Below are 21,656 nucleotides of genomic sequence, written 5' to 3' on the forward strand. Positions count from 1 at the left end.
AGTAACCATTGCCAACCATACTATTATTATATTGTAAGTTTCATCAAGTTTATAAGTACATTTTTGGTTATTTAAATATTGTTAGAATTTTCACAAAATATATCTAATTTCTGTCTCTCGTCATTTCATCTTTACTTTTACAGAAATAGGGTTTCTATAATGAATGACAGTTAATGACGAAAATAGAGCAACATTGACAATATTAAGAACGAGTTGCTCGTATATTTTTTATTTGATTTTAAATACAGTAAAGCTTACAAAGTTTTCAAAACGGACAAATAAGAACAGAATAGTGGGAAAGCTCTTGTATAAATTTAAAACCCTATCAACATGATGTTTAATATACCTTTCCTATTTGTACATTTGGTTTGTTCAAAAAGTTGGCAACCCTACCTGTGAATGATAAAATGTGAAGCAGGTTTTCTATTTATTTAAAGTCTACTATCAAAGATGACCTAATATTATGTGGTTGCTGTCGAGAGATACTACAACATGAATGCCTTAAAAAAATTTGTAGTCTGAAATATTATTGAGACTGTTCATATCATCTTTCACACGAAAACGAATGAGAATGCTTTGCAGCAGAAATAAAACATGTCGCGAGTAAGGACGAGTACCTACTTATAGCAAGATCAACCATAGTACCTAGTTAATAGAGAACTAGTAATTAGACATTTGGGTAGGAAAAGCTACAAAGGAGCTTTTTCTACTACTTCCTCGCCATGAGTTTTTCCGTAGTAGTGGTAATCTCGACTTATTTTCCTACCTTACTTGTTTTACCTTCCCTCTAATATTCATTTGTACTCCACTTATTAGTCAGCACGCGGAGTTCGTTACACCCCACCTATTTATGCCGCGAAGCAAGTATAGAATGCGATCTGAGGATAGCCCATATTGCAATGCATGCAATTTTTTTTTCATCAATAAATTTGTGAAAGCTGCCTGACCGTATATACGTTATGGTGTTAATAGGCTTCTGTAACCTCTTAACACAAAGTACGCCGTGAGCTTAACTGCCATCTTAAGCTAAAGCGAATATTAAGTATAAACGTAGTTGGATAAAAAAAAAGCAGGCCGTATAAGAACTTTCTTAACTCTGAAAAGTTTTAAATACCTACAACCTACAACCCGTTAAATTATACCAGCACCAAGCACTTGCACACGTCGATAATACTTAAAAGAGCGAGAGAAACTAAAAGGAACATTTCGGCTGTGAAATATCAAAACCCAGTATCTGCATAAAACTAAATTTTACAGGAGAGCCGAAAAACAATTTCATATCTTTGACAGCGTGCCGTTTCAATAATATTAGTCGTACCTTCTTGAGAGTGATTGCAAAATTTGAGGTGCATAACAGGCTTTATAAAAAAGTAGATTTCATGCGTCTATCACAAAAGATGTGCGTAGAGGAGCAGTTACTAATAAAAAGATTGTTTTCTTAGATCAAACTTTTTGAGTGTGACAATTTCAAAACCTAGTAAGATCACTTGCTTTGTTTTCATCTAATTCTAAAATATAATGAGTGGGGATAAACGCAAATTAATAGACTTAGTAAGATCACTTGCTTTGTTTTCATTTAGGTCTGAATTTACTGAGTAGGAACTAAATGCAATTTTTTAAACATAGTAAGAAAAAACAGAATAAAACAACATAAATATGGGCAGAAATAAGCAGTTTTAATGAAAAAGAAAAAAAAAACACATAATCGGAAACCAAACACTATTTGTTCACAGTAAAAAATCAAAAAATAATCACTCAAAATATTTGAAAACAGTCAAATAAAAATAAATTATTCGGTTATTAATATTTGTCCACTAGAAACTAAATTAACTGGATTATTATTAATCGGTACACTTTGCCAAGACTTCTTCTCCAAAACTTCTTTAAGCTAAATAAAGTTGTTACTATGCCTTCCTTTTTACTTTCGTTAATGCCTCTTGGAATATTTTTTAAGGTTGGCATGATCAAGAGATTGTGTTTTTAATAAGAGAATTCAACTCGGAATACGGAGATTAAAAATCATTCAAAACATATTACGGCACCCATTTACAAATATTATTTCAACCAAAGAACTAAGCAAAAAATTATTAATGGGAACAAGGTCATCATTGCGTCGCGGTATGCGTTTCTTTTTTACCCACTCATACGATTTTTCGAATTCGATAACTTCAATATGCGATTTGCAACCCAAAATTACATTCTTATAGTCTTCAAAATCGTACACAGCATCTTTTGTTTTTAATCTGCCTCTCCATATTGCCATGAACTCCATCAGCGACATGCTTGTGTGATCTTTAGTTAGGTAGGTATTACAAAGTCCAACTTTTTAAATTGAAAAACCCAGAGATTATTATAGTAACAAGTGATGTAAAGAGGATCCAATTTTTATTTTGAGCTCTGCAATTATCACACCACAATATCAAATGATTAAAATCTCTTTCTTTTTCGATCATTGCTGCAATTGCATTAACAATGTCATGAGAATCTCGTCCAGAACAGGCTTCATGCCATAGAATACAAATATTATTAACATTCGTTTTCTTTCTGATTGGTGCAAATGTCAAGTTGAAAGTTATCATTCTACTCAAGAAAAACGATTCTTTGACTTTAGGCATGTCGGGTAACAACATAACTTTTTGTAAATCCATCGAATAGTATCTCACAGAGGAAGTATTTTCTAGGGAGGCATCTTCTTGATACTTTTGTATTGCTTTACTTGCTCTAGCTTTGTGATCCCCGTATGCAGTTTTAACATCCTCTGGAATATTTGCACCTTCATTTACTTTATGTGTCGTAGTAGGTTGCAATTTTGGAAAACAAAAAACCTTGACAATAATAAAACACACTGAAGCGTACTTACATTTCACCATGTTGTTCTTTTAAAGCATTCAAGATCAATTTCGACCTATAAAACTGATTTTTACTCATTTTATAGACAAAAACACGAACAACGTGCAACGATTTTCTCACTTACTAAAGTTTCGCGGGAGTTTTGACGTTTATTTCAACCATTTCATTGCCTTAGTATCTGCATGAACCATTTTAAATCCAAGTAACTACAAGCACTTATTAGGTTTTTAAAATGGTTGATGTTATATACTATGTTCTAATCTTGTAATTTTTGCATTTTGAAAACCTTTACTGTAGATACTAGGTTTCCGACTTTGTGTAACTTCGTTTTTTACAAATTTTTGGGGGTTTTTGCTATCCTAATATGTGGAGAATGGTCTACAAGGTCGAAAAATGCAAAAACACACTTTTTTTTAAATTTGTCAGATACTAGGTTTTGAAATTGGACAGCCGATTTACGCTGTTGCCGCACCGATAAGTTATGTAGCGTGTAGCTGTAACTGACACAGCGCAACGTTGCCGCTCCGGCCTTTCGGCTGCCATGTATATAAGTACTTATTTCAGTATCTTTACTCGTCTGCTTGTTTCATGCGCAAATAGATACGGGGAGATATAAATAAGTATGTAGATGTAAACAAAAAACATTCGTTCTTACGTTAATACTTTTAATTCTGTAGCTAAAGCACTTTAGCTTTTAATAAAAAGGATATAGCATATTTTTTTACAATTTTGTACTAGCCCAGTAATTTCAGTTTCTCCGAACATGATTTTGAATAAATTTTCTTTTGGATCATATGATTTTGAGTTTGTTTTATAAATAAAGAGTTCTACGATACGAATAATTTATCTATTCTATGCCTGCAAATGTTAAAATAACGCCACAAACAACGTGATCGGTCGGCGTCTGGTGCGATGTTGCCAGATTTAACGCTCTTACATGGCCGCAGCCCGCAACCCGCTGCCAGACACACTGTATTTGATTTCCGTGTGAAACTCGGAGTCAGAGCTCTCATTTTATAATATATCTACCTACCGCATGTACATTTAAGCAACTTTGGTGGAACGTGCGAGTGGTTGTGAGTGAGACGGGACAACGAAAATTTTTGTAAGCGTTGTTGCCGCTTGAGACCAACCGGTAGCGACAAGTTAGGGAATATAAATTGTGACGTCACGTTGCTGACTAAAAACGACACATTAATTAATTAGGCACAAAATTTTCGTGAATATGTCCAATTAATGGTTTTCCTGATTAATCAATGATTAAGTTATGCATTTTCTATATCATTAGTTTTCATCAAGAAAATGTTCTGGTAATGTGTTATGTAATCATTTCGCAAATAAAAAATGTTCTCGATTTTATAAATGGTACGTAGCTAATTAAACTAAAATTAACATTTTCAAATTAATAAAATTTTAAATGTTACACCAACTACATTTAAAATTTTATAATTAGCATCCATTAACTGTAATATTTTTAGGAAATAGAAACGAGATTATTACGAAATATATACGTATTATTCAATGATATTATTTTCAAGATCATATTTGATTTCTCATTAGATGTGACATTCCATCATAATTTTAGATATTTTCATCCATTCAGTATCAGAATAATTAATGTTTTCATTAATCTACTTTACCTATTTAAATTTTAAATCGAAGTTATGCCCGATTTTTTTATATTTTCGTTTACCTATAAGAGTACCCCGATCCAAAATATTTATATTAGAGAATATGGAACCTCTAGGTCTGCGAAGGGACCTCGCTTCTCTCTGTATTTTGTACTACATGTTCCTTGGGGAGTGCTCTGAGGAATTGTCTGAGGCGATTCCATCATCTCGTTTTTACCATCGCACCGCCCGCCACCGGAGTAGAGAGTTCATCTATACTACCTGGAGCCACTGCGTTCACCCACATTGCGTTTCCAGAGATCTTTTTTGACACGTACCTACTTCGATCAACAATAGTAACTAGATTTCGGGTCGGTGCATAAAATCCGTCTCGTCAAATAACAGCGCACTTGAAATGTGAGCTCTTATTTTGTTTAGTTCACTTCAAACACAGCCAATGTCAACCCGTCTCACAATACCGCAGTGTGTATTCAAAAGTTGCAAAAATAAGGCCCGAAAAAGCAATTTAACGGCCGGAGTATCTTACTTTCGGTAAGTACATGAAGTATAAACTATATTGTAAGCTTTAAACTTATAAATAATATTAAATTTTGAACAAAATTACCGATTTTTAACCACCGCTACAAATGTTGGCCAAGGCTCGGCCAACACATGGACAAACTTTTGCTTAACAGAACAGTAAATGCATGGAGTAGATTTGTGTTGTAATAATTTTTTAAAATTTGTTAGCAGCACTTCAAAATTAGTTGGTTAAAATTGGTTAATGCTGCTTTTGTGTCTGTTTGTTGGACTCTCATTAGATACTTAGCTTTCCATTTTTATTTTAGCTTTCCTAGCAATCACGTGTGCAGAATGGATCTCGATTGTCGCCAGAGAAACAAGAGATGACTTTTATAAGCCAGCTAAGAACTCCGCTTATTGACAATGGACATCTTTGCCTTCCGTGCTCACGGCTACTGAAATGTGGCCGAAACATTGTAATAAAAATACCACGCTTGAAACCGTTTAAACGTTGTTTTATTATGTGCACTGGTCGCGAAAACTTAAAAATATATATTACACAAAAACGTTACGCTAATAAAATAATTAGTAATGTATAGATACTAACAAACATACATTTCCAAAACATAAAAAGTAAACAACTAAACTTTTACTTTAATTCATTAATAAATTATTTTAGTGTTAAGCGCGACTCCCTTACCTCCTGTAGTAAATAGAAATCGGCATTTCAAGAAGCAAAAATAAATAAAGCAAAACGATGTTAGTTCTCAGAGCAATTAAGGGAAAAGTTACTTTATTTGTTGCATTTTAAGATTGATTTAACATTAAAAGTTGTTTAAAATATGTCTTTTTATTGGTAAGTGACAGGAGTAATTTATTGCTTTGCTCGTTTTATGTGACGAATAATCGTAAGTATTAGATAATATTTTAGAGATTTGTGACTTTATTACTAGGTGCCATAGTTGTTATTAGTTTGAAAGTAAAAGTGTTTCAAAACTTTTTTCTCCGTTTGTTAGTAAACGAATGTAGCTATATAAGTATATATTCACGCGGACAGTTTTTGCTTTAATTTTGTACGTATCCCTTTATCTAGTTACTATTGTTGATCGAAGCGTACCTACCATCCGACTTTGGAATGAGCTCCCCCCCCTCCACAGTGTTTCCCGAGCATTATGAAATGTCCTTCGTTAAACGAAGCTTGTGGAGAGTACTTAACGGTAGGCAGCGGCTTGGCATTGTTGAAGTCCATGGGCGGCGATAACCGCTCATCATCAGTTGGGCCGTATGCTCGTGTGCGTACAAGGGCAATAAAAAATTAAAAAATATATTCGTATACGCCAAATATTTTCAGCGTTCTTAGTTAAATTATAATAATTACTTTTTCGAATACATTTAATATTGCTGTTAAAGTGATCTTTTTGAGATTTTAGAAGAAAATATCCTGATATACTTACTGGGTCTTGATATAAATTAATTTTAATAGCTGAAATATTGTCAAAGCATAACTCACAATTCTGCAAATTTTGGCAGTTTGAGAGTAGATTTGCAAAAGATATTTTATTAAAGTGATGTATGTAATGTAGTAAAACTTTTAATGTAACATCTGCTTAGTGGAATTGATTCATTTAGATAAGTACATCTTTCAGAATAGTCGGATGTTAAATAAATGAAATATATTTAATAAAATTTGTATCTGGTTATTTTTAATTTTCAAAATGTTGAGTATTGCTGATCTGCCATATTTTCGTATTGACGCATTTAACTATTCAACTTCCGTGTCTTAGGAATATAAAACTAAACTATCCCTTGACTAGCTTTGGTGCTATTACAAAACAAAATTACTAACGAAGTCTGTTTTTTATGTAAAAAGTTTATTTTGTAATAAGAATAATTTCGAGCTGTGTAGAGAACACCACGGTGCCAGAACAAGATGACCGCGCAGGTCGATAGAGCGAGAGTGGGTGGAGTCTAATCGTAGTACGGTAATGTACGGTAACATTGATGCTCGCTTTCTCTCCGAATTTGCTGTATGATTACACTTCTGTTTCGGACATATTGATTGTATGAATTAAATAATTTCAAATCAGTAGGGAAATTACACGGGGTGAACAAATTATTTGTCAGTAGCTTTGTGACGTCACAGATCGAAAATCTAAAGTATGGAAACAAGAAACTATAAATGTAAGCTATGTATAACTAAAAAAATACTAAATCTGTAAAATATGTATAAATATGTAATATGTGGGACTCGGTGGCAGAGGGTAGTAAGCCCGGCAGAAGATGCTGAAGACAGCGTCGCATTGTAGAGGATTGTAAATTGAGAACAAGTTTGATAAATATATTTTCAGATTTAAAAGTGCAAACTAATAATACTTCACAATGAAATTAATAAAATTTAATCGTTCGTTTCGAAATTAAATATCTTTTTTTTTATTGCTTAGATGGGTGGACGAGCTCACAGCCCATGGTTACTGGAGCCCATAGACATCTACAACGTAAATGCGCTACCCGTCTTGAGATATAAGTTCTAAGATCTCAAGTATAGTTACAACGGCTCCCTTACCCTTCAAACCGAAACGCATTACTGCTTCACGGCAGAAATAGGCAGGGTGGTGGTACCTACCCGCGCGGACTCACAAGAGGTCCTACCACCAGTAAAAAGATCGATCGAACAGATCGAGCTTTACATGACATTGTTATAAGTTTTAAAATTAAAAGTGCCTGAATAACGAAAGGTCTTTATACTGTTAGCAACTGTACTTCATACAACATTACTGACAGATCAGTCCTTGGTAATGTAGACCTGTATCTCTTACTTCAACTCGTCTTCATAGCACATGATATCTATACTAATATATAAATCTACAGTTGTTTTTACGGATGTTCCGTTATAACTACTGAACCATGCTTCCGATTGACTTGAAACTTGGTATCCATGTACTTAATGGATAGGCTAGGATTTATATGATTTTGGACTCCTTAATAATGACAATAAATAATAATGTTAATTTTAAATGCCCAGCGAAGCGGGCAGGTACGACTAGTTTATTTATAATACCTAATATATGGTAGTTTTTATGTACATTTACATATTTGGAATAGGGAAAGCCCTAAGTTTCTTAGATTATTTTTAGTAATTAAGCGGCATTCCCAATCGCGTTTAAGTCATGGGATTTATAATCACATGTGATGGTCTATTTGAATTTAAAAAAAATCGAGTTAAACTGTATTTTATTAGACCGCGGCGGCGACAGTTGCTTATAAAACAATAAAGCCTTAAGAAAAGTACATTTTTAAAAACTTCCTGCATTCGATTTTTTCACGCTCAGTCCATTCTCCTATTCGCACAAACAGCCCAAGCCAAGAAATAGTGGAATTCCGATTCACTTTATAAACATAAAATACTTTAAATTTCCAATTTGTATATTATACTTACTTATTTTAATGTTTAAAACTAATAATTTTTCTTTTTTATATTTTGGTGGTGTTCGGAATGTTGCGTATGATGTTAGTAAAGCAGCGTGTCAGAGAAGAACACAATCACGATTGTGTAGTGCCTACAGCTTATTATATGAACTGAGACAGCAGCATTATAATTTGGGGCTGCCGGATGGAATAGCAAAATGTTTCTTTGTAAAGATCCCATGGTCAGACAGTTGAAATTACATAAATTTACTTGAAGTTGTTCAGAGCCCTCGTTAAAGCGAAGTTTCGGTAACATCAACTTAGAGAAAACGTGAAAATCCTGCGAGCCTGCTCCATGTTATAAACCGATTTAGAGACAATAACATTCTCCTACTCGACTGGTCAACATAGTAGCATTATCTAAGCGCTATCGAGAACTTCTAATGTACTGAACCGAGCGAATACGAGAGCGCAACATAACATCCAATAGCCGAATGGAATGCCATATTATGGCTAGCCCTGGCTAGCCGACTGCGCCAAGTTACAATAGATAGATTATAGCCCGAGATAGATTAATTAATATTAATAAAACTAAAACTGTATAGATCAAAAATTCAATTAAAAATAAACAATTTTTAGGCACGGATTAAGCAAGGCAGATATTGAACGGTAATTTACGTTTTCCCGTGAGCTAAGGTAGTACAGAAACAAACCCTTTCGTTTCACATGCGTAGACCCTCACAATACCACAAAACTATGACGCCGGTATTTATGAAGCGTTTCGTGACTAAAGAATTGCTTAAACTTTTGATCAAGTCTGTTAAAATACAACGCGTTTCGAAGTGTTGCGACGTTGCCGCTCCGAATTCAAACAAACGTATTCGACCCGCAGAGCGGCGCCACGCTGCCAGATCGCACGCCTTGCGTTGCGCGTCACAGCCTGATAATTCGAACAAGTCAACGATGTCGCAACAAATACAAGTCAATTGCCTTTACGGCGCGGCTATATATATTTTTATTTTAAGTAATCAAACATATTTATAATAAACTGCACTTTATGTTAGATGCGTTCTTCAATTTATTAAACTATGATTTTGTTCTACAACCTCCTATTACCGGAAATTAAAAATTACGGTTTCTTTAAGATGCATTTAAACAAAAAAACAAGTTCTAAAAACATTTCTATTATTTATTTGACTACTCTACTACTAACTAGGAAAATTTATGCTTATTTATAACAACTCCATAATTAATTTAAACAGAATCTTGCTTAAAATGGGTAATTTAATTTCATTGAGGTAGAAATGTAGATGGACCCCATGGAATGGTAGATGGAGCCATTGGAAAGTATCCAACAGGATACTTTCCAATGGACTAGAAATCTCCATTATTACTTAACTTATATGCTTTATATCAATTTAAATAGTCAATTTTTTTTAATTGCTCTTGTAGGCAGACGACTATGCCGTCCATCTGGTGAGTGGTTACTGTCACTCATGGACGTCAGCAATGGCAGGAGTAGAGTCAAGCCACTGCCTACAGTTTAATACTCTACACACGCCTTGTTTGAAGAAGGGCATGTCATAGCGCTCGGGAAACACTGCGGAGGGAAGCTCATTTCAAAGCCGGATGGTAATCTCTGGAAACGCACTGAGGATGAACGAGGTAGTGAATGAAATGAATGAAGTAGTGTAAAATTATAAAAAAATGTATAATTGAATAACTCGTAGCAAACGAACTAGTTTTGAAGCCCTCTAAATTAATCGATCTTACATACATCTCGATACATCTTCCTGCTTTTGTCCATATTATTACTTTTCTTTACCGACACAACTTTGCCAAAGTCGAGGTTAAAATTTAAGTAACTGGAGTGTTTTAAAATAGAAAAAAAAAATTGTAATAATCATCAATCCATAACAACTATCACAATAAACAAAAAAAAAGTTTTCACATATACATTGTTTTTTTTTTCATTTACGGACCATTCTCTGTTAAATATGCTTGATATTATGCGTGTCAAGAGTTGAATGGCTGCAATAACATTACGCAAAGCAGGTATGGAGAATTTTTTAAGCTTTCCTTGCTTCTCGGATATTTCTTAACTAGTATATTAATAGCTTTAGGGTCTTGTTTGCGAGAAAAAATCTGTGAGAAAATGTAGAATTCATAATATTGAAGCGATCAAAGCAATGAAGGAAAGAGAGAAAAAGGCAGAGTGGTTTAAAAACGAGTCGGGTGTTAAAATCAAAACAGCTCCTCTGGAAATTCCCAAATAGAATAACAGAAAAAAGAATTACCGACCACTTTTTTTTATTTCTGAGCAATATTTTAATAAACAAAATGGCAGAGATAATTCTCAAAGCTCTATAGAACTTCTCAATAAATCAAAAGACACAACGAATGTATTTTTCGCACTGGTGAGATCGTGCGGCAGACATTATCAGCATTTACAAGCCTGGAATGCAAAGAATTATCGAGCTACCTGATTAGTCTTATGTCTCTAAGCAAGTAATAAGACAATAGCTCCGCAAGCACCTCAGAAACTTCAGGTGTTCTTCAAGGGTATCTTTATTGACGAGCAATTTAGATTCTACTCAAACACTCGGACGTACAACATCTTAACAGACCCATAACATAATCTGTTTGGGTGTATCAAGCTTTTTACGGGAGCCCTCTTTCTTCTATGTCGCAATGATGTTCGACAAAGTCTGGTAAAAAGGTTTGATTTATAAACAGTACGACTTGGGCCTGCCGGACATTTTCGTGCTCACCTTACGAAAGTTCTTGGTATATCACTCGTTTTGATTTTGGTCCTTCGTCTAATCCTGGCCCTACTTCACTTCAGCCTGTCTTTTGTTGTTCAGTCAAAAGTGGCGTCTCGAAGTTAACCAAGTGCAAAGTTCAGCTTTGCATACTAAAAGAAAGTCATCGATGCGAATGTCCTTCCGATTCAGTTGCAAACCACTACTCCGCTCACCTTATCCTTTTCGGGCTGAGAATATCATAGACCAGGAAGGTCAAGTATCTAAGCGCCATCTGTATGATCTGCGAGCGAAGAACAATTGTTCCTTCGTAATAAGGTGACATGATCATTATTAATGGGAGTACATAAACTCCTTCAGTCTTGAAAACCCGCTTCTTTAACTGAACTATTATAGCTCCATGGTACATGAGGAATGTAGAGATATTTAGCCGATAACCCCGTTTCTTTGTAGCCGTTAAGAGATGTGTATACAACCGAACTGATGATAAGTGGCTAACATCGCGCATGGACGTGAGCAAAAACACAGTCAAGCTGCTCATTATTCTCCAAAAACTTCTTTAGGAGAAGGGCATGTCATAACGCTCAGGAAACGCCGTTAAACAAAGTTCAATGTAGTTGTATAGTACCTTTTTTTTTTTTTTTTTTATAGTACCTAACAGACAAAAAAGATTCCTAGGAATGCACTGTTTCTAGAGAGTATGCTCTAAAGTCTAACTAAAGGAAGGCCGTAGTAAAAAGGATCATCTGAAATAATTCCTCACAGCACTCCCGTTTTTTTTTTTTTTTTTATTGCTTAGATGTGTGGACGAGCTCACAGCCTACCTGGTGTTAAGTGGTTACTGGAGCCCATAGACATCCATAACGTAAATGCGCCACCCACCTTGAAAAAGCAGCAGTGCTTAGCTTCATTGAGTACTTTCAATATTTCAAATGCCAAAAGGTTGCACTTGTTGACACCCTTTCACATTAAAGGCGCATATGTATATGTATTTAACTAAATTTTCTTTTTTTTTTTTTTGATCTACATACTTATCTTAGAAGTAAAAAGGACATGAATCAGTTCGACGATGAATGGGGCAACCCTGACTTCTATGAACACAGTCCACATTATACCTTTTTCCCAAGCATATAAAAATGTTATATATATATTTAAATGTGGTTATTTTTAAGACGTTGCCGTGTATTCTTGAAATTTAAAATTTTAAAATAACTTCCACAGGTTTTCAAAATTGTGAAATATAAATACTAGAAAAACAAGGATATATTTACTTTCCGGACGGCGCGAATATATACTATAACAACTCTTTAAGCCGTGCCTTTGTGCTGCTTTATAGCAATCTTTCTCAGGTTTAAGGAAACTGTTACTCACTCTAAAAGCAGGTTTATGTAGTAAAACATTTAAGTTAATTACTACTTAACATTCAACAGACATCATATGATATGAAAATGAGATGTTCGCTAATCGCTATTGGCGCTTTCATTTTAATGGACAGTATAATCCTCCATTTTAAACAATAAAATTGTTGATCTACTTTTAAAAGGAAAATAACGTAAAATTAGTAATGGTAATAAAAAATATTCTGGCACTTAATAATAGGTTAGGGAAAAAGTTTCTTCGCATCTTTTTAGAAAATTCACAACAATTTTTAATGTAGTTTATTTACATTTAACTAAAGTATGTAGGTACCAATTTTTTCGATAGCTTTTGCCATCTTGTATAGTCCCCGGCACGTATCTTGGCAAGAGTCGTTTGATGCGCACAAGTCGTTTTTTAGGTCTCTTGGGTTCTCAAGCGGGACGCGGGGAAAGACGTAGCACCGTACCGAGCGCGCGATTGGTGCGTCAGTCGACCCTCCCTTCCCGCACCGCGTCTACGTTCGGTTCGCTCCTGACTACACTTGCGCCTACTAAACTTGTAGGTACCCATTGTTTATATTGAGTTTTTGTTACGAATTGTTATTATTGTTTTAAATTTAGTTTTTGTTAAGAGTGTTATTGTTTTAAATTTGTTTGCAATGCCAGGACCAAATACCGATGACCATATAGTCGATTCAGTCACTGAGCATTTCATTATTTACGCCAGTGACGAGAGTTATGTCGAGGATGAGGAGACAACTCCTTCCACCAGCTCAGGTACTACCATAAATTTAATGCAAGGGGTAGCACTATTAGAAAACGATAGTGAAGGCGACATATAATTTTTAATATTAAGTATATTTTTTTAAAGTAAACTTCTTTACTTTTAATTGTATTTTATTAACACTTAATACACTTCTCGAATTCCTCTCTTTTCTTTAACTTTCTTCTCAACACACATGCTTAAAAATAAATTATGGCAAATAAAAAATTAAATTAAATTATATTCGGGCAATAAAAGTGACTATTTTTAGTTGCAATGTGCACTATGAGCGACCTTACCCCCACTACTCTAAAACCTTGCCAACTTACGTGCCGCTTAGGTAGGGACGTGATCCCATTGCTATAGAAATTTTGGGGCTTCTGATCAAAATACCGCGACAATTGGTTTTGGCAGTCCTCTCGTGATGTTAACCTGACACTGCCTAAAGAATTCTGAACAGACCGAAACAGGTGGAAATCTGAAGGTGCAAGGTCAGGACTATACGGCGGATGCATTGACACCTCCCAGCCAAGCTCTCTTAAATTTTTTAAATTTTGCTGAGTAGCCAAAGATGTGTGAGGTCTAGCGTTATAATGGTGAAAAACCACACCCCTTCTGTTGATTAATTCCGGCCGCTTTCTCTCAACTTCTTGCTTTAATCTCATCAGTAGTTCGTAGTAGAGTTCAAAATCGATGGTCCTGGCTGGTGGTAATAGCAAATAATGACAGCATCCACCTTGTTGCGAGTTAACCCGGGTTTCGCCAGTCTGTGAAGCCTGACCGGCCTTTGACCACGACCTTTTTCGCAAGTTCTTATCGTATGTGATCCACTTTTCATCACCAGTTATCAGCTTCTTCAAAAATGGTTCGGTGTCATTACTTCGTAATAAAGAATCACAAATGAGTAACGGTTCATCAGGTTTATTTCAGTGAGTTCGTGAGATACCCAAATACCGAGCTTTTTTGTGTACCCAGTTCTTTTCAAATGCGCCAAAACTGTTTTGTGGTCAATTCCCAGTTCTTCAGCTACGTCGTAACTACTGACATGCCGATCTTGCTCCACTTTTTCAAAAATGGCATCCATTTTATCCGTAATAGGGCGACCAGAGCGACGTGCATCTTTGACATCAAAATTTCCGGATTGAAAACGCTTAAACCAAATTTGTGCTACTTTCACAGACACTGCACCAGCCAGCTACAAAAAGTATAGCCAAAGAGATTTTATTACAAGTTCATACATACTATAATGCGAAAAGACTTTTTCCAACCTATTATATTTAGGCGTTTCTTCTCAGGATTGTGACCAATTTAGTGGAGCCGGTGATAGCAAACTGTTTTAAAAGAGTTGTTTTAATGAGATTAAGTTGAATAAATTTTGAATGACACTTCAAATGTTGACGTTTGACTGTGACTGACGTGAGTTTTAAGAATGTCAACGAGTTCACGGCCCATATGATATTAAGTGATTACTACAATCCATAAACATATACATACATGTGTTGACGTCGATCTTAAAGCGCGAGGAGAAACGTGAATTGAAAGTGATTGTATTGAAAAATCTGTATTGAGTTTCTTCAATAATCACAACCTGTACATTTTTTAAAATTGATACTTAGGTAACGGGCAGATTGGAATGGTTTCTTTACAGATGGAAGGTTTTGAAAATCTGTAGTTGTTATAGTAACCGGCAAACATTTTGAGCAAATGATCTTGACTGCGCAGAACCGAATTTTAGATCACTTTGGTGGTGAGGGTGAGGCGCGACGGCAGGGGAAATCGTATCGAGCGCGTTATTGGTAGATCAGTCGAAACTTGCGCCCCGCACCGCGCCCTCGTTCCGCTTGCTCCCAAAAGTACGCTTGCGTACAGTGAAAAGTCTATCGTTATTAATCGTTAAGTTATTTGTTATAATTGCTTGTTGACTTTGTTGCCATTGCTATTTGTTGAGTGTTTGTTGATTTTTTATAAAAAATACACTATGCCGTGACAAACTGGTGTTGTATTCAAAAGAAAGGGTAGAAAAATTGTGTACGACGTATATTGCTTCATTATAAAACAGGAGAAAAATGATATGGAAAAAGTAAAACAGACTTCGGAAGCAACAAAAACATCAGTGAGTACTGTTAGGTCCATTATTAACGAAGCTAAAGGCTCTGGCTTGCTCGCCGTGTTTGGGACTCCGGGTAAGAAAAGATCAGGGAAGAAGAAAGTTACCGGAATGGATAGTTGCGTTCAATCTGTAATAAAAAGATGTAATCATAATAACTACATAGCAAGCAGCGAAACTCCGTACCGTAGAAAGGCTTCGGAAAATTTAAAGAAGATATACATTTTAATGGCTCGGAATGAAGTTTACGACAAATTATGAAAGAGCTAGGCTTCAGATGGAAAAAAAAAACAGAAAATAATCGGAAGCTGGTAATTAAAAAAAGTAACATTCGATTATTACGAATCGAATATCTTCAAAATATAATTAATTATCTATAGACAAAAAAGAAGATCGAACCGACCGAGTTGTAAACTACACCGATGAGCCCTATGTCGACTCATCACGATGATGGCGACTCGGGTGATGAAAACAGTGATGATGATGATGGTCAAGATTATGATAACGAAAAAAAAATTACAAATACCAGCTTCGCTTCAACTGAACCAAGGACCTGGCAACAGCTGTAGTTTTGACTTAATAGAAGGAATATCTATTTTACCCCAAGATTAAATTATTACAATTATTAACCTATATTTTTTGTTGATGTTCTAATAAATATATAAATAAATACATATGTTGATTTTAATAATTTAATTGCATTATGACGCAGAGTAAATAATGTTTTTGCACGTGAGTGTACCATGCGCAAACTTACCCCCACTACGTCAACAAATGCTCAAGAAGTTTGCCGGCTATTATACCATTGAGCAGCTAGTCTTGAAGCCATTTTATAAATCGTTGAGATAGTTAACCTGGTCCTCATAGGCTAAAATACATGATCAAGAAAGAAAGCCGCACCTTATATAGCTAAAGGTTTTCAACGAACCTTATAAATAAATAATGAATATGCCTTAATAAAAATGTACATGTGGTAGCAATGTCGATACGGTGGAGAATTTGCATGCCGTTGCGTTGGCCCCGCATGGGAAAGGCAACCCAGTATCAGCTACAAGTTTTCATGAAAGGTGATTGGCGACGACTGTGAGTACGTGATCCCACAGGACTCATTAAAAATACACATGTACCGCGCTAGGGCTAGAAGACATTTTGGCCCAAGGGATTTGGATTCCAGAATGTCGATTTGAAGACTGATAAAAGGGCTCGTGAACAAAGCAGGCAACGAAACGGTAAGTCGTACATTCTGAACCACGCTGAATATATTTTCAGATGCTGTGTAACAGAATCTAGTCTTCGTTCACCCCGCCGAAAGGACTTGTGTAGTCAGCCAGTCGTCTATAAGTAAAATTATGATATCTGTGCCTTTCGTCTAATAATTTTAATGGGACTTTTTGGCGGGAACGCAAAGAGTGAAGTTGTGTGATTTATTTTAGTTTGTCTATTTAGTATTTCGTAAGGTTAAATGTGTAATAACGGTGGTTTATTAACTGTTTAATATATATGAAAGTGCACAAATGTGGGAAAATGAAACAAAGCCGCTGGACGTCACTTGTCGGGATTCTCCAAAAAGTCCAATGAAAAAGTCGCAGCAAATGACCACCATTTTACTAAGATTATATTTCATCCCATATCATCTCATCTCATTTCATTTGATTTCATTCCAGTGGACTAATGTCTCAAATTAATCATCTTCATTTCATTTCATCATTTATCATAAAAATAATAATATAAATTAAAATAAGGCATGACTTAAAGGTCTTAGTAACCAGGTCATAAAATCACATAAAAAAAAAATTAATACATAGGGTTTGTTTTTTTTATTAGTATCTCTATTCTATTTTTTCTACATGAAATATAACTAATCTTGCTCTTGTGTATTTGTAAAATAGCGTAATAATCTATTGGAATAAGTTTCTGGAGACTATTTCATCGAACTTGTGGCCTTGGGAAAATGAAGAATACTGAACTTATGGCGAACTCGTTTTTACCATCGCACCGCCCGCCACCGTAGTAGAGTTCATCCATACTACCTGGAGCCACTACGTTCATCCACAGTGCGTTTCCAGAGATCTTTTTTGCCACGTACCATCCGGCTATGGAATGAGCTCCCCTCCTCGGTGTTTCTCGAGTGCTATGACATGTCCTTCTTCAAACGAGACTTGTGGAGAGTATTAAACGGTAGGCAGCGGCTTGGCTCTGCCCCTGGCATTGCTGACGTCCATGAGCGACAGTAACCACTCACCATCAGGTGGGCCGTATGCTCGTCTGTCTATACGGCAATAAAAATAAATAAAAAAATATATCACCAATGAGGTACACCAAAAAATTATATTAACTGTCGATAAATAGATAGGGTATTTTTATGAAGTGCGAAAAGATAGATAAATTCATAAATGAAGTTTATAGCAGTAAGCAAACTATAAGAAATAATTTGTAAATTCATTTTAATTTATATAAAATTATAAATTCTTGTTTTATTTCATTTACAAAAATTCAATATATTCTTCTACAGAGAACCGAAACGATAGTCGCCATAATGAAAACGTAATGTAATCTAATATATAAAATTCTCGTGTCACGGGGTGCGTGATTAAACTCCTCCGAAACGGCTCGACCGATTTTCGTGAATCTTAGCGTGCATATCGGTCAGGGTTGAGAATCAAACAACATCTATTTTTCATCCCCCTAAATGTTAAGAGTGGTCCACAATAAAATATTTTTTTTATTTTCTAGACAAAAATTTTTGTTTTATTTTTTTATGATACAGCATACAAAAATACATACAACCCTAAATTTTCACCCCTCTACGATCAACCCTTATTTCTTATTTGCTAATTAAAAACTTTAAATTTTTTTGCAAGATTTTTGTTTTTATTTTGTCATGACTTAGAATAAAAAAATTCATATTACTCTGCAATTTTCACTCCTCTACGATCAACCCCTATTTTTTATTTGTTTAAACTTTAATTTTTTTGGCAAGTTTTTTATTTTATTTTGTCATGACTTAAAATAAAAAAATATTATATTACTCTCAATTTTCACTCTTATAGGATCAACCCCTATTAATTTTTTTTTTATTCTATGCACAGATCCGCAATAAGGTTGCAAGATGGCAATCAAATATTATAATTGTAGTACGATAAATTCTTATTCAGAGTTATAATTTTAAGTTCCTTTAATTATATATTTTTTTAAATTCTGTTCAACTATCAATCGATCAGTTATCCCCGCCAGGTGTCACCACTCATCCAGCAAACATCACATAGTAGGGATTAGGACGAAGCTGGTCTCCTGTCTTACTCACTAATGTTTTTTTGGTTTTATTTGTGTATCAGTCATAGCTTGCTAGCCATGTTTTTTTTTTTTTTATCTGTGTATCAATAGTATGTTCAGTAAACCTGAGAATCGGCTACTATCTATTTTTCATACCCCTAAGTGATAAGGGTTGTCCACCCCAAACATTTATTTTTTTATTTTATTTTTTGGATAATTTTATTTTTTGGTTATAATGAGGTATTATGTAGTTGAGTGAGGTTTTTTTTTCTACACGAGAATTTCCCTAGAAATCTTATTTAAGGCAACACAACGTTTGCCGGGTCAGCTAGTTTTAATATAATATTATAATATGTGGTGTTCGTGGATAATTTAGTGCTTTTAATTTCAAGTGCATTTAGTTAGCCTAGTCCACAGATATAATCTACCGAGTTTCTGGCCGGATCTTTTCAATGGATTTCAATGGTTGGGTTAGGCAAATTCTCTCAGCTTAAACCTGTGACCTCAGCTACCCTGTCTGACTTTGCTGGAATAAGCTCTTTAGGTTACCAGCAATTAGGTATGAAAAAAAGGGTTCTAAAAAATTCCACTGTAGTAAATAAAGTAAATTCCCACCATTTTTCTAATGTCATTTCATTTGAACTGTTCACTTTTTTTTATTCTTTATTCTAACTCTTTACATTTCATGTCATTTGATGAATTACCAAGCAATTAATTTCAGATAAATCAACTTCATTTTATTCTGCTCCATTTTACTTTTTGCACGAGAAAGTATTCACAACAAAGTACATGAAACAGATTTGTTTAAAAAGGCTAGATTCCAAGTTTGTGTCTTATTGTGCAAGATGTAAAGTTATTTGTAGAATGACAACACAAATGTTCATTTTTTATTTCATTGTATTGATTAAAATGGAATAAAACATTTACACGGCAGCAAATCAGAACAGATTTTTTTTTTTTATTATTTTAAGTTGTCAGAAGTGGTCAACAGGACTACACTTTTTTGTCATTAGGTGCTTTATAAATAGTTCATAGACTAACTGTAAGCATAACATTGAATCTATACTTCTATACTAATATATAAATCTAGAGTGGTTTTTACAGATGTTCGGTTATAACTACTGAACCATGCATCCGATTGACTTGAAACTTGGTTTCCATGTAGAAAATACATGTACTTAATGGATAGGCTAATATTTATATGAGTGTTGGACTCCTACACTAGTTGCGGGGGCGTTAGTGATGAGAATCTTTGTGGGGGTGAGAAATAATAATGTTAATTTTAAATGCCCACCAAAGCAGACGGTTACAGCTAGTATCTTATATATCTATTTTTAGTGGTATATCTTAAAGATCTGTACAATATTACTTGCTTTGTTTTTTTTACTTCATCTCATATTGATAAGAAATATTGAATTTTAACAAGTAAAATAATTTATTGAGCAATGAGGATTTTCCAGTTATGCTCTTATTGTATTTTAAGTAATTCAGACAAATATCTAACCAGGTTTGTAATAATTATTATGAGAATGTCAAGTCTTGGTGCTAATCTACTTGTAAAAACTCTAATATTTTGATCATTAGATTACATTACATGAAACAAAGACGTACTGTGGCCATTTTTTGTGCCAATATACAGACAGACTTAGTCTCTGAAGATTCAAATGGAAAGAAAATTGTAGCTAGCAACAATAAAGTGTTAGAATGTTGAAGTTTAGTTATTTTGAGCCACTTTCAATATTTAATCTGCATAGGAGTACTTCATTCTGTGTCATGTGAAATGATTAGCAATTTTATCAGCAAAGCTGTACATAAGTAACCATTGAGAAGGATCATGTTGCAGATATTATTCATTAAGCTAGTGGTAAATCATAATATATTTCTTTATTATACATAATTTTATCATTTTGATTCATATTTTTTTCTTCTAAAGGTGGTTTTTTATTGACATCACTGCAACTTGTTAAAAGCAAATAAAAAACAAAATGTAGTTAAAAAAAATTAGATTATAGCAGGCTGAACTAAAAATAGAAATTTATATTTGATGCAGCTGATCTTCAGTCAGGGTATTAAGCCAAAATAATAAAATACTTGTTTGGTCATAAGTCCTTGGTCCATGTAATTCAAGTTATTAGATGTCTGAAAGTTGGCAAAAATTATGTTCAAATTTCCCATTACATATATATTTAATAGATTATACAGGTCAAGTTATTAAAAGCTTGTTGAAAAATCAGTACATGGAAAAAAATACAGTACTGAACTGTTAAACTATTCAAGAATGAAGTAATGATTGTATTTCTTTTTAAATTATCCCAAATTGTGTTTTAGTAGATACACATTTGAACAATATTACTATTGTTAAAGCATTATTACTTTGCACGTAATTATAATAAAATCTATAATAAAAAATAATAATATCTTTCAAGGTTACATAAATCAATTCAAGAACTATTATTCATGAATTTGATTATGATTTTCTCTAGATTAGAAAGAAATATGTAGAAACTCCCTAGACTAATAGTAATCAAAAGATATTCCAAATATAAACTATCAGTAAAACTTGTTGGTATATATAACAATTAAATGAATAAAATAAAATAAACATTATTGTTCAAAATCATCTAAAAATTGTTTATTAGCTTCACCGGAAACTTAAGATTATTATTAGTTTTTCAATTAGAGATATTTTTTATGTTTCTTTTTCTGTTTCAAAACAAAATTCCACCTTGTGACATGTCAACATTTTATTTGTTTGCCAACAACAATTAAGAGTGGTCTCTGTCTAGTACTTGGGTGTGCCAGTGGCATTATTGACGTCCACAATGTGCACAGAGGCTATATGTTCCATCAAAAAACAGATAAGCTTATGGCCCACCATCATAGCAGCCACAGTCACTCATGGACATTATCAATGGAGTACATAATTATTTGTTAAATTTTTTTCACATATTTTTAAAAATACCACGATCATATTGTATGTGGTATTGCGTGAATTTTGATATTATA

General features: G+C 34.2%; 1 protein-coding gene and 2 long non-coding RNA genes across 10 annotated transcripts in view; 1 reads left to right on the forward strand and 2 right to left on the reverse strand.

Annotated features, from left to right (window-relative positions):
* The window catches only part of LOC101736421 (protein split ends), a 108,000-nt gene that overhangs the window by 85,328 nt on the left and 1,016 nt on the right, over positions 1–21,656 (reverse strand). The gene's annotated exons all lie outside the window — the stretch shown is intronic.
* Positions 1,228–20,784, reverse strand: LOC134201373 (uncharacterized). Its single transcript, XR_009976635.1, has 2 exons — positions 6,100–20,784; positions 1,228–4,798 (listed from the first exon to the last, which is right to left on the reverse strand). It is a non-coding gene; the product is annotated as an uncharacterized LOC134201373 (long non-coding RNA).
* Positions 4,790–5,491, forward strand: LOC134201371 (uncharacterized). The gene is made up of 2 exons (XR_009976633.1): positions 4,790–5,012; positions 5,309–5,491. It is a non-coding gene; the product is annotated as an uncharacterized LOC134201371 (long non-coding RNA).

Source organism: Bombyx mori, chromosome 3 (genome assembly GCF_030269925.1).
Source record: "Bombyx mori chromosome 3, ASM3026992v2".
Taxonomy (NCBI): Eukaryota; Metazoa; Arthropoda; class Insecta; order Lepidoptera; family Bombycidae; genus Bombyx; species Bombyx mori.